We start from the raw sequence: 10,976 nt of genomic DNA on the forward strand, positions 1-10,976 counted from the left end.
TTTTATCGGAAAAAGTAAAAATAATTTCATCTTTATCCGATGTCGGAAGCGTAGTTAAAAATTTCGAATGAAATTCAGCGCGAAAATATTCCGATTCGATTTTGACCAATGAGAATAATACATTCGGATCAACGTATCGACGGAAATCGGATACATGGGATTCCGCCCTAACGTCACTCAGTTTTCACGGTGCGTGACACTGCGCTACATAGCTCTTATTTCGCAGATTGTCACGGTGTGCAGAGGTAAAAGGGGTGATACACACGCGAGTAAGTACGCGAACTTATGACTCGACGACCTTTTTCGCGCGTGTATCACATCAAGTACGCGTACTTCAAGTCCGCCGAGTAAGTATGCCGTCGATCCAACAAGTTTGAAATCTTACTCGTAACCCGTACGTGTACGTGTATCACTGCCACGAGCCGCGAGCCTCGAGCCATCATGTTATTGCGTTTAAAGTTACACTTATATTTCACTAATTAAGCAAATTGCCTAGAAATAATTCAATCGTTTATTGTTGAAAGGAGACAAGTTACATTTTATAAGTTTTGAGAAAACCGTAAAACACTATTTTAAGCTATACCATTGTAATACTAAAATATTTTTGATTATTTGTTTTTGAGTAAACCTAATTATTTATAGGCTGTTTTATCCTCCTGATGAAAATATTACCCTCTTATCTATGATATTTTGTTTGTTACCCACACTTTTCGATTTCGTCTTTTTTTATTAGTATTAAAATATATATAACACGATAGGATACGATACGAAGTATATAATATGATAAAATTACTAAATAGCACAAACCACCGACGGCGACCGCGATCTTTAAAACCGCTTACTTTAAGTCTGCCGTGTATCACCGACGGCGAGCCGAGTAAGTCCGCGATCTTTAAACCCGCGTACTTAAAGTTTGCGTGTGTATCTAGCGCTTTAGAGTCCATTATTTATTATACAGAACCGATGTATGGGGTAACGCTATACGCAACGTACGGCGTTTATTGAATACCACCACCTTACTGCTTCAACGTCCGTGTATACAATTAATAAAAAAAAACAAACAACCGATGACAAAAATTTATTTGCGTCTAGATTTCTTACAGTAGCTTTTAATGAAATATGTACACAATTGTCATAATTAATTTACTATATACAATTTTATTAGATCTGATACAGTACATTTACACAGTTACAAGTCGTAATAAACAGTTCCACATTTAAAAAACGGGCTCAATGTTTTCTAAATGTCACTGTTCATTTCGTGACTATCGTTTGCTTCGATGAAAGTTTGAGAGTTAACATTTGGAACCTTTGTAATCTACAACAGCTGATTTTGTTGAGTTTTTCTCAATATGGAAGGTATCGTAAATGCTGGTTAAAGTATTAAACATAATTTTTAAAATTGTTATCGTTGTCAGTAAGTCAATTATTGCTATAATTATTTTAGATCAGAGAAATGATAATTTATCAAGACAGCTGCTATAACTTCTACTTTGTTTTTTATTATTGTTTTAGGTTCTGTATAGGTAGAATAACGTAAGTACTGTAAATTCATTTTTATTGCTATATTTTTATTTATTAACAATTTAATTGAAAAATTACTGATTTTTAAAATTTCCGCCTTAAAGTTAAAAAAGTATTATATTTATCAAAAATTTGAAAAAATAGCCGGTTAGCTTATTCAACGACATTTTAAATGAGCTGTGGTAAAAGATTTTTGTTATAATTATTTATTAATAAACGTTAAAAAGGCTTTCATACTAAATTGAATATTGTTAATAACCTATTGCAAAAATGACTTTCCGCAACTTTTAACTTCGCGCCAAAAATAGTTTTTTTGTACTGGACTATAACGTGATAACAATAATAATATGTAAACAGTTTTGTGGAATGTTGTCACTAGATCTTCTCTTGGCGCTTTACCATTCTTCACCTTTCCGGAAATTTTTCCTAGCCTTGGTTCCTTATTTTTGTTGATATAATGGTACTGTACGGTATGTATGCTTTATAGACTAAAACAAAGCATTTTTTTTCTTTTTTTATGGCTTTGACATAGCCAATTAGCCAGGACCTCGATTTTTGACCCTTCGCTTCGTTATCGAATGTATTCGCTTCGTATCTGTTTAGTGTACAGATAGCGATGGATAACGAAGCGAAGGGTCAAAAATCGAGGTCCAGTCTAGTCAACAAAGCATTCGATAACGTAAAACATGACTGATTTGTATCTAAAATCAAATCAAAGTACTTAAAAACAGAAATCTGGATATGAGGGATGTAACATTGATATCAAATTTATACTACAGCCAACGATCAAATGTGAAAATTGGAAGAGAAGTGTCAGAAGAAATGGAGATAAGAAGAGGAGTCAGGCAAGGTTGCATACTGTCACCGTTATTGTTTATTGCTTATTCTGAAGAAATCATACAAGAAGCTTTGTTAAACGAGGCAGTCGGTATAAAAATGAATGAAAGTTTAGTTGATAACATTGGGTATGCCGACGATACAGTCATAATAGCCGACAGCTTGGAAGACTTAGAAAGAATAATGAACAAAATATTAAGATATATTGGAGAATACGGACTCTCTCTTAACATCAAAAAACCAAATTTATGAAATTTAGTAAGAACAACAGTACAAACGAAATATTAGCGGTAGGCAGCCAGCAGATTGAGAGAGTAAACAAATATACTTATTTGGGAACGGTAATAACAGAAAATAACGACTATACTGCAGAAATAAGAGTGAGAATTGAAAAAGCACGTGCCAACTTCGTGAAAATGAAAAAGATTTTATGCAGCAAATATTTGACATTGGCCCTCAGACTAAGACTAATTGAATGTTATGTACACAGTGTGATTTACTATGGAGCAGAATCATGGACATTAAATCGAAATGCAATAAGTCGACTTAACGCGTTTGAAATGTGGACATTTAGAAGAGTGTTAAGGATTTCATGGGTAGATAGAGTTACGAATATAGAAGTGTTAAGGATAGAGAATAGGCAGAGAGAAGGAAATTGAAAACGCATTAAAAGAAAGGAAATTACAATATCTCAGACACGTGATGAGGGGCAAAAGATATAACAGCTGGAGACTCATAGTTCAAGGAAAAATGGAGGGTAAGAGAAGGGTAGGAAAGAGACGCGATTCCTGGTTGAAAACCCTGAGAGAATGGTTTGGTTGCAACTCAAGGCAACTGTTCAGCCTAGAAGGTCAAAATAGCCATGATGATTGCCAACTTTCGTCGCGGAGATGGCACTTAAAGAACAAGATAACGGTACTGGTTTACATACTTCATGGTCATATACATGGTTTCCAAAAAATCATTCAACTATACGTGATATATCCCCAATGTATAATCCTCCATTTTGATGGCTAGATAATCTGAAAAGGCAAATGTTTTTCACCCCTTCCGCAAACTTTAGCTTAAATACCTTGTTATACATGATGCTCCATAGTATTGGTCCCAAAACGGATTCCTGACGAACTCTCGACGTTGTATCCAACTGATTTTTACTTGTTACTTTTATTTTTGTATTTTATAGATCTTGTTCTTTATGTGCCTATTTTTCTATGTGAGGAATGTTGGCGATTATCATGGCAATCTTTATTTTATTTTCAGCAGTGCGAAAAATCTGCACATATGTTGTGTTGAACCAGGTTCTGAGGTTCTTTTACCAAGATGATCTTCTTCTTCCTGGACCTCGTTTTCTAAAATTTTTCCTTGCAGGATAGCTTGTAGGAGGGCATATCTGGAATCATTTAGCATACTGTATCCAAAGTATTCTAACTTTCGAGATTAGATGGTGATCAGTACATCTCGGTTCTTCTTCATTCTTCTGAAGATCTCCTCATTTGTGACCCGGTCAGTCCACGGAATTTTAAGAATTCTCCGATGAAGCCACATCTCAAATGCTTTTAATGTTCTGCACATATCTTCGTTCAAGGTCCATGATTCAACGTCAGACAAAAGGTCCGAGAAGACGTAGCATCGCAGCATTCATACTTTTATACCAAAAGAAAGCTTGTGGCTCTTGAAAAAGACCCCCATACGGTTGAAGGTGGATCTAGCTTTTCCAATGCGCGCTCTTATCTCTTGGTTGTTGGTCCATTCTTCATTTGTTATAGTCCCGAGGTAGTTGTAGTGCGCCACTCTTTCTACAGGGGTTTGGTTAATGTAGAGTTGACCTCCCGTAATATTTTTCTTGCTAATGTTCATAAGATGTCTTATTTACATTTATATTAAGTCCATATTGTTGACTGTAATACGTGATTTTGTTCATAAGGAATTGTAGGTCTTCTAGTTTGCCCGCAAATACTATGGTGTCATTTGCATACCTACGTAAAAGTTATTTAACCGATACCTGTTTAGTAGGATACCTTTTTCAATTTCGTGCAATGCTTCGATAAAAATTCTTTCAAAGTATAGATTGAAAATTATAAGTGACAAAATACAACCTTTCCTCACTCCACGCATGATTTTCACATATTCGGTGTGTTCGCCGTCAACTCTGAGGTTTGCAGTCTGATTCCAGTAAATCAGTTTCCAGTACATAATTATTTTCAGATCTTGGTGGTTAATTTCTGCCTTTTCTAGTATTTGAATCATCATGGCGTGCTGTACTCCATCAAATTCTTTCTCGTAATTAACCAGACATACGTATACGTCACAATTGACGTCTCTACATATCTGGAATAAGATTTGCATTGAAAACAAAACTTCTCTCTTATCAACAGCATTTATGAACCCGAACTCGTTAGTGGAAATTTGACTTTCACATAGCTTGTAAATTCTCGTAGAAGCCCCATCATCATCAATCAGTCAATCGCGTATACTGCTGGACATAGACCTCCCTCAGTTATTTCCAGTGTTCTCTACACTGGGCCGCTTGTAGCCAGTTTCCTGCTATTTTTTTATGTCGTTGGTCCATCTAGTCGGTGGTCGTCTTCGTCTTCTTTTATAGTTTCTGGGTCTATATTCCTTGATTCGTCGTGTTCACAGTCCATCTTTTGTTCTAGCTAAGTGCCCTGCCCAGTTCCACTTAAGCGTCGTAGCTCTTTCGATGACGTCTTGAAGTCCTGATCTTTGTCTGATTTGTTGTTTTGTTATGTGGTCTCGAAGGCTCCCGTTCAGCATTGCACGTTTAATGGCTCGTTGTGTAACTCTGAGTTATTTGCGGATTTTTTCGTCATTGTTAAATTCTCTGCTCCATAAGTTTGTACAGGAAAAACACATTGGTTATAAACCTTTCACTTGAGCTACACGGGAATTTAATTTTCTAGAATATGGCTTAGTTTGTCAACTGCTGCCCATGTAAGGCCTATTCGCCTTTGTATTTCGTCTGTTTGATTGTCTCTGCTTATTTTGATGTCGTGTCCCATGTATTTGTAAGTTTCTGTTTGTTGTATTGTATTATTGGTTACATTACCATTCATTACGAGATTTGTCATAAGTTTAGTTTTTTTAAGTTTATTTTTAATCCTGCTTTCTCAGACAGACTTTTAAGCGAATGTGTCATAGAAACTACATCCTGTAAGTTATCTGCGATTAATAAAACATCATCCGCAAACCTCAGATGATTTAATCTTTCTCAATCTCTATTGATGCCCATATATTGCCATTCTTCTTCTTCTTCGTCTAGCCATTCACGCCAACATCTGAACATAAACCTCTTCAAGTCTTCCTTTCCATTGTTTTTGTTGTACGCTACTTGTAGCCAATTTTTCCCGCCAGTTCGTTTCAGATTATGTCCATCTCATAGGAGGTCTGCCTCTTGGTCTTTTGTGTTGGTATGGTCTCCAGGTTAGAATTGTTCTGTGTAATTTGTTTAGATCGCTCCTAGCTATATGTCCAGCGTATTCCCATTTCAATTTTAATGATTTTTGTACCACCTCGGTAACTTTGGTTTTCTGTCTTATCCATGTGTTTGTTTTCCTCTTCTTAAGTGATATGCCAAGCATTGGTCTTTCCATCGAGAGTTGAGTGACTCAGTATGTTCCTATTCTTTTTGTGATTGTCCATGTTTGTGCCCCATATGTTAATATCGGAATAATGCATGCATCAAAAATTTATATCTAAGATTTAGTTGAATTTGCTGATTTCTGAGTATATAGTTCAGTTTTCCGAATGTTGTCAATGCTAACTTTCTTCTTCTTTTTATTTCTTCCGTTTGAATTTCCCTATTTAGTATTATTTTTTTGTCCTAAATATATTATATTATACAAATTTTTCAACTTTTTCTATAACTTTGTCGTTTATTATTGTCACGGTTTCTTCGGAGTGCATGACTTTTGTTTTGTTTAAATTCATTTTCAGTCCTATCTCAGAATATTCTGTGTGTAATTCTGAAAGCATGGTTTGTAGTTCTTGTAAGTTAGCAGCTATCAGGATTATGTTATCCGCAAATCGTAGATTCCTGAGGTAGCGGCCATTGCTGTTTAGTCCCTTATATTTCCAATTTAGATTTTTAAACACGTCCTCCAAAACTAAGGTGAAAAGTATGGGTGATAGAGTGTCTCCCTGTTTGACTCCCCTGTTTAATGGTACAGGGTTCGTGTATTCATTTTCATTTAGGTAGTATGTAGCTGTAGCTTGGTTCATAGTTTCTTTTATTAAGTTAATATATCTGCTGTCTATACTAAAATTTTGCATTGCGTTCATTACGGCCGTGTGTTCTATAGTGTCGAAAGCTTTTTCGTAGTCTATAAATGCTATAAAAACTGGAAACTTGTAATCGTTACATTTTTCTATTAGTATTTTTGTGGTTAACAGGTGATCGGAAGTTGAATATTCTTTTATAAAACCTGCCCGTTCATGTGGTTAGTATTCATCTAATTTCCTTGTTAGTCGGGTAGTTATGACTTTGGTGAGTATTTTAAACAGGTGTGACAGTAGACTGATGGCCTGCAGTTTTTCAGCTTTCTATTATCACCTTTCTTGTGTAATAAGATTACTTTAGAGTTGTTCCACCTCTTAGGGACTTGGCCCTGGTGTAAACAACTGTCTATAAGCTTAGTTACAATTGCAATGAGTTCCTTACCTCCTTCTAATATCATATCTGTGGTAATCCTATCTTCTCCTGCAGCTTTATTTCTCTTCATGTTTTCCAATGCTGTAGTTACCTCTGAAATTATGTAACTTTTGGCATTATTTCCGATCCAAAATTTTTTATTAATTTCCGTGCTGGTCTTATTTCATCGTCTTGTTGAGCAATTGACCCATTGAGTGTCTTTAAATATTGACTCTAGAGCTGCAGTGAACAATTTAGGTGAATAAATATCCTTGTCTTACTTCTCGACCTAAGCTGAATTTTTCTGTCTTCGTGTGTCATATACTTGATGTAGCCTACGTCCTTTTATTTCCTCCATCAAAAGTTCTTAATTATATAAATATAACCATTTAAAAGATAAGAAAGTTGAAGGGGACTTTTGGCTTGCAGTGTATAATAAAAATTCATTTACAAAACAACCTGAAAATGGGAAAATTAAATTTAGCTATAAAAGTTTAATAAATAAATTCTGGAAGCTTAATGTGGTTCTGCTTTTAAAAGACAAGTTAATATTGTCCCAGAATATAAACAGTTTTAATTAAGCATCTCCAGTGTAGATAAAAGCTCCATGATTTTTTGCTCCATACATTCTCGCACATTTTACCACTATCTCATCTAGCTATGCAATTTCCTCTAAATTTCACGATGACTTCTTTGTCTTTAATTAAAAATTATTTGGCTGGCTGACATAAATTGCAGCAATTTTAATAAATTTCCCATTTTCTAAACTGAATTTGTGTAGCTTTGCACTTTCGTGTGAGGTTTTTTTAACAAGCAAGTCTTAAAGTTTTCCACCCTTTAAATCTGTATTTATCTATAAAGTTTTCTTACTCTTAACTAACAAGTTCAACTTTTAAACATTATGCTAACTTTGTTATATTAGTTCAGATGTTTTAACTACTGGGAAAATATAAGAAAGCTCTTTTTATATCGCAAATAAAAACAGTATAAAACGACTTTATTTTTCAAATCACGAATCAGAATAAATTTAAGAAGCTTAAGTTATACAGTATGTCCCTGTAAGTTGCATCCATATGGAAAACTTTTTTATTGTTAATTTTACGAAAAAAAGTTATTCTTCATAAAAAGCTCTGAATGGTCAAAATCTAAGATTTAATCATCAAATATCAAATTTTTTAAATATTATAGGAGGTATGTCAAAAAGTTTGAATTTCACTCAAGGGTAAAGGAGCTTTATTTTTCACAATATTGAAAATTGCTATTATGAAAAGTTGTTTGGAATTTAAAACTATATTCTAATATGCAATTATTATCAATTTTATACAAGGTATGTAAAAAATATGAATTTCGCTCAAGAGTAAACCACGTTTATTTTTCACAATATCGAAAATTGTTATTATGAAAAGTTATTTAGAATTAAAAACTGTGTTTCAGTATGTAATTACATCCTTATAATTGAAATATTCTGAACTATCAAGGTACTTTACTTTTGATCTAAATTTATCTTTTTTGATATATCTCGTATAAAATTGATAAAATTTGATATATGATGGTTGTATTTTAGGTTTTAGGCCATCCAAAACTTGTTATTAAGAATCACTTTTTTTCGTAAAATTAATAATAAAATATTTATCAGAATTGAAATAACTGAAAATAATGTTAGTTATCCACAATTTTTCAAAAACATTTTTTTTTAATTAGTAGGATGTAATTGCATACTAGAATATAGTTTTTAATTCCAAACAGCTTGTTATAATAGCAATTTTCAATATTGTGAAATAAAGCTACTTTACTCTTGAGAGAAATTCAAACTTTTTGACATACCTCGTATAACATTCGTAAAATTTGATATCTGATGGTTTAGTCATGGGTGTTTGGCCATGCAGAACATTTTATAAAGAATAACTTCTTTTCGTAAAATTAATGATAAAAAAGTTTTCCATATGGACACAACTTACAGGGACATACTGTATAAAATTAAAATATTCCTCTCCCATAATTCTTGAGGTTATAGGGCTATGGTAAAACTCCAGGGATTGACAATATACCAGTTGAAATTCTCAAAATTGGAGAATAGACACTGATAGATAGATATATTTCATAAACAGCCATAAGAAACTTTTACCAACGAGGTTGCACCTGCGGACTGCCACAGGGTGAAAATACCAACATTTTTGGAAAAATCCAAATTATGCAATTAGGAATTTGAGCAGAAAAGTTTGTCGATACTTCTATAATTGCTGACATCGAAGATGATGTCATATTAGAAATGGACGTAATGAACTCGCATGGGTTTCAATTGTATTTTAAGAACAGGTTAATCAAAGTTAGCAACGAGGAGGTATCTCTTCATCCTCATGATAACAGCACAATGCAAGGGGCTGATAAAGAAGATACATTTGTGCCTACAAGGTGTAAACGATCGTAGTGGCCTGGCTACAGGGAATTGAGAAAGAAAGAACATATGTTATGATAGAGCCATGGATCCCCGACGAGAAGGTTGGCTAATGAATCATAATTGAAATAGAATTGGTTCCTTCTGCTAAATAAATTATCGTAACACTGACTAATGTCGATGACTACCACAAACTATAAAAAGAGAGACAAAAGTAGGAACTTGTGTACCCGTGATATCATTAGCCCGTAAGACGACAACATCCGTTAATTCCAACGACAAATTCGACCAAATGGATAGTCCATAATGGCCAGTCTCTAAACCAAGTGAGGAAAAGGAAATTAAGTAAATTTCTTCGGCGGTATCGTCACGTCTTCATACTAAAAGGAGGAAAGAAAGTAAGAACTATTGTTGTCAAAAATAAAATTAACACTGGTAATGTTAAGCCCATTCCTCCAACAGCTCGACAATTACCACAGATGAAGAGAGACGAAGCTGAAACGATTGTCCATAAAATGAAGAAAGATGGGGCGATACAACCTTTTACGAGATCACGGGCCTCTCGGTGGTACTGGTCAAGAAGAAAGACGAAGCTACAAGGATCTGTGTGGACTACCGTTTATTGAACCATGTTACCAAACAAAAGAGTTATCCTCTGCGTCGGATCGATGACACATTGGATACATTGGCTGTAAGTTAATTGTTTTCTACGCTGGACCTGAACTACGTCTTGATATTGGCAGGTAGAAAGGGACCCAGTGGATAAACAGAAGACAGCCATCACCACAGGATCTGGATTGTGGCAATTCAACGCTATGCCATTTGGACTCTGTAACGCTCCTGTGTCATTTGAGAAGCTCATGGAAAATATGTTCAGAGTGTTTTCTTGCAAAATGCTTTGGTGTATTTAGATGCCATATTCGTTTCGGAGGAGAGGTTTGAAGACAATCCGAAGAATTTTGAAGACGTTTTTGCTCCATGCATTCTCGCATATTTTACCACTATCTCATCTAGCTATACAATTTCCTATAAATTTCACGATGACTCCTTTGTCTTTAATTAAAACTTATTTAGCTGGCTGACATAAATTGCAGCAGTTTTAATAAATTTCCCATTTTCTAAACTAAATTTGTGTAGCTTTGCACTCCGTGTGAGTTTTTTTTAACAAACAAGTCCTAAAGTTTTCCACCCTTTAAATCTGTATTTATGTAGAAAATTTTCTTACTCTTAACTAACAAGTTTAACTTTTAAACATTATGCTAACTTTGTTATAGCAGTTCAGATGTTTTAACTAATGGGAAAATATAAGAAATCTATTTTTATAAATAAGTTTACTTTATTTTTCAAATCAAGCTGCTAAAAATTATTTTGATACAAGATTTGCAAAATACAGTTAAACCGTTATTATTTGCAGTATTTGCAGAATTTTCTTATACAGAGAGAGTCTGTAAAGTGGAATAAATTCAATATCTCAAATACTAATTGTTTTTTTGGAAAATGCTCAGACCCGTCGATTAGTATTTCAAATTGTCCTTTTTGACATTCAATAATAATGTATACAGGGTGTCCCAA

The sequence above is a fragment of the Diabrotica virgifera genome, chromosome 5 (assembly GCF_917563875.1).
Source record: "Diabrotica virgifera virgifera chromosome 5, PGI_DIABVI_V3a".
NCBI lineage: Eukaryota > Metazoa > Arthropoda > Insecta > Coleoptera > Chrysomelidae > Diabrotica > Diabrotica virgifera.